The sequence below is a fragment of the Populus euphratica genome, unplaced genomic scaffold, assembly GCF_000495115.2.
Source record: "Populus euphratica unplaced genomic scaffold, PopEup_1.0 scaffold105.1, whole genome shotgun sequence".
Lineage (NCBI taxonomy): Eukaryota > Viridiplantae > Streptophyta > Magnoliopsida > Malpighiales > Salicaceae > Populus > Populus euphratica.
In genome coordinates, this window is record NW_011499990.1 from 306,798 (window position 1) to 310,782 (window position 3,985).

General features: G+C 31.9%; 1 long non-coding RNA gene across 1 annotated transcript; it reads right to left on the reverse strand.

The window, feature by feature from the left end:
• Positions 1–1,664: 1,664 nt before the first annotated feature.
• On the reverse strand, positions 1,665–3,979 carry LOC105140326 (uncharacterized). Its single transcript, XR_845174.1, has 3 exons — positions 3,305–3,979; positions 1,998–2,928; positions 1,665–1,948 (listed from the first exon to the last, which is right to left on the reverse strand). It is a non-coding gene; the product is annotated as an uncharacterized LOC105140326 (long non-coding RNA).
• Positions 3,980–3,985: the final 6 nt, after the last annotated feature.

The following is a 3,985-nucleotide window of genomic DNA, read 5'->3' on the forward strand; positions in this document are numbered from 1 at the left end:
AGCTAAATATAATGAAGAAGATAAACATAAATAAACAAGATAAGAACATAAATAAGATATAAGTTAACTAAGTAAGGAAAAGAAAAACATAAACAAGAAATTAATAAAAACAAAACTTAAGCATTACAAAAAAAATATAAAGAAAGAGAGCAAGGACATGATTATGATTTGAAAACCAAGATGCCTAAATGTATGACAAATATCTCCTTTTATATGCCAAAACTGAAAACTATTAATTTATTGACTAATTGTTGAATGGGTGGTCACATCTTGACTTTGTGAAAATCCTTATCTTCTTAGCTGAATAAAACGTCATTACTAACATTAGAATTTGAACAAACTTGATCATGAAGTTCTAGAAAATTATCTCAACTTTCCACAAAAAAATAAGGTCATTTAGACTTTTAAAACTCGAGATATGGGTTGAACACTAAATAGTGTCTAAGCCGCAAGATAAATCCTGACTTCTCTATTGTTGCTAAGATTTGGACTTTCAAACAACAAAATTAAGTCTTACATTCCCATAAATATTTTAGGCATATGTCTTAGCTTTCTAGCCATATAAACTAAATTAAAATTCAAGATCTACAGCTCTAGATATGACCTAATGAATTAATAGTGTTCCAATGATCTACAGCTTCAGATATGACTTAATGAATTAATAGTATTCCAATTTGTACTGAACTAATATCTCTTTTCTAAGCTTCACTCTCTCTTTGTTTTCTCAATTTCAATGGTTGAACTCATCAATCAACATCAATCAATCATTTGATTTATGTGATAGGCCTGCATTTAAAATAAACATTTACCATAAATTAAAGATATCTTATAGTATCAAACTTGTTATTATAAAACATACTTTAGTTAAGGAGTTATTGGTACTTCAAGTGTAAAATACTGATATAAAAATACATTTTTAAATACTAATCACTTATCACCCATACTGGCCTAGATTTCTCTTTTCCTTCTTAAACTTAAATACTCCATGGCAAAGTCGTGAAACTCATCTTCAATTGAAACTCCAGGAATTGAGTAAAGCTTAGCCATCATCTCAAAGAAACGTGAAACTCATCTTCAATTGAAACTCCATAAATTGAGTAGAGCTCAGCCATCATCTCAAAGAAATAAAATCACTCTTAGTCGACATACTCTCAAGTAATTGATTGCACATTAACAACAACTGAACACCAATTCCAAACGTTTTCTTCCTTTTACCTCAGACCTTAGAAGGATCTCGTTCTTTTCTATTGACACTGCTCTTTGTGTTGTTGCTGCTTTAACATATTTATCCCTCCAACCATTTGAAACTTGTCAGTTTGGAAATTTGGAATCTCATCCTCCTCTAAATCATCACTTTCTTCTTCAAAACCAACACAATCAATGTTGGCATTGCTTGTGCTAGGATCGACATCATTTCCACCAAGTACTCCTGATGAAAGAGCCCATGCAAACTCTCTAATTGTAATAATGTTAGAATACATTTTGTTATATTTATTCTTCAAAGACAATTCAATACTATTATGTCTGATTTTTTTTGCTCCTCTAATTTTCTATATATAATAAATAAAATTAATTAATAAAGAATCATGTATTGAAATTTTTTTTATAATAAATAAAATTAATTAATAAAGAATCATGTATTGAAAAAAAAAAATTTGAAATTTGACAACAATAAAAAAAGTCGTCAAGATAATGAGGAATTTACCTGGATTTTTTCTTTCCACCACTCATCACTAGTTAAAATTGTTTTTAATTCATTACTCTAGTCAACACCAGTTTCAAAAACCAGCTTATTACAGATCCTCCAATCATTTTTGCATTCATCCCATTTGTTTTTCAATTGTGTTTTAGTGAATGCATGGCCAGTTTGTTCTTGGAATGATGTTATAAGAAATTTCCACCCTGTTTTATCAAAATAAATATTTGATCTCATTCCCATATCAATAGCCTTAATGCATATATCACAAAATATTTGATCTCATTCCCGTATCAATAGCCTTAATGCATATATCACAAACTATATGCAACATTTCCTTTAACCAAACAGTCTTTCATAGATTCAACACCTTCCATGGTATCTTTTAAAACATTTAACAAAATAAAACAATGATATAATTACTTGGGGGCAAATATAACATAGGATTCTACCAATACAGCATAAGAATCAATGCTTTTTTTATCGTGCTTCTTGTTGGTGATTCCTCTCTTTAGTTGAAATTGCTCAAGTCAAAATTATAGCTGAAATACCTGTCGGTTTAAGCTTTATGTTTTGGAAGAAGTTTGAAATTTTTTAGTTTCAATAAATTAACAAATGAAACTTCTATTTTATCTTATTATGGTTATCTTAAACAAGTGAGATTGGATTCATTTATCAACAACATAAACTGAAGCACATCAACAAATATTCTTTAATTTTCAATTGAAGGAAGCAAAATTAGTTAGGCTTTGGAGGAAAAAAAACCCAGGCTTACAAGGCAGCGGTAAACTATAATTGATCACCATAATAGGGAAATGGTTGTGAAAAGTAAATCTAAAGTTCAGCATTACCTGAGCATTTTTGCCAAAAATAGATGATGACAAAAACTAATCGCTCAATAAAGTAAAAGAATCAAGCAAAGCACATTATCATAATTACTTTTCCCCTCGGCTAATCAGACCACTGATGGGACTATAACAATTTATAAACAAACACTTGTAAAGAACTGATGAAGCAGCAGCAGTGTAAAACCTCATTCAACCAACTAAAAAACCGATTTCATCGCACAATGCACACATAATTAATCACAGCAAACAGAATTCATTAAGCAGAAAACAAAATAAATTAAGAGCTAATTATAATAAATCTCAATATGGAGATAAGTCAGATTAAATTTACGGTTCTCTCTCTTGTGTGTGTTTCCCCAGCTGGTGCTTTTCTGCTGCTTTTTTCTGCAAACCAGAAAAAAGGGATTAATGAAGCAGCACACAAATTAAATTAAACAGATTTTTCCGAAGATTAGTTGTTTATACAAAGACAGGCTGATTCAAGCGCATACGCTACTTCTATAAGACTCCGCAAAGACAATATTACCTCAATAGATCAACCAATCACAATACTATAGCATCGCTCACTCTCAAACACGAGCTACAATGCGGAACTACATGCTGAAGTGGGGATCCTTTCAATTATTAAATTAAGGCAATTTATGCTAGCCATCCTTTACCTCATAATCCTAATATTATTGGGTGAAATATGAAATAGCTAGCTGATTCTCTAGGAGTTAATTTCATTAAATTTGAAGACAAAGAAAAGGCAAGAACTTACGGTTCTCTCTCTCCTATGAAGTTTCCCCTGTTGGTTAATGTCTGCTGATTTTTTCTGCAAACCAGAACAATGGAGACCTCTTGGCATAGGTTATGAGCGTGAAGGTGATAGATCTTCTTTGAAAGAAAAAGGGAACAAAGGGGAACAGGGCAAATGATCTACTATGGTTTTGGGAAAATTTTTTCCAGATATGAACAATGAAGCCTCTTGGGTTGTTTCGGGAAATATTTTTACAATAGTTTTGAAGTCTTTTGGCAGGAGACGAGAGAAGGGGACAGAGGGGAACGAGTGCTCAGATTTTGGGAAATAAGGGCTCGATTTTTCTAGATCTAAAAATGAAGCCTTTGGATAATTTTTGCTGTGGTTGTCTTTTGACAACAGACAAGAGAAGGGAACAAAGGGGAACTCTTGAAAATTTTGGAAAATAGGCAGGATTTTTCAAGATTTAAAAATGGAGACTCTCTGATTGTTTTGGATAATTTTTGTTGTGGTTGTCTTTTGGCAACAAACGAGAGAAGAGAACAGAGGGGAAGAAGGACGAAAATTTAGGAAATGGGTGGATTTTTCCAGATCAATCTCAGTGGAGACGAGAGCCGATCGATGGAGACGACTGTGAGGTTTTTCTGGGAAATTATTTGCAATAGTAATCTATTGTCGGTGAGAGAGAAAACGAGAAAAAAA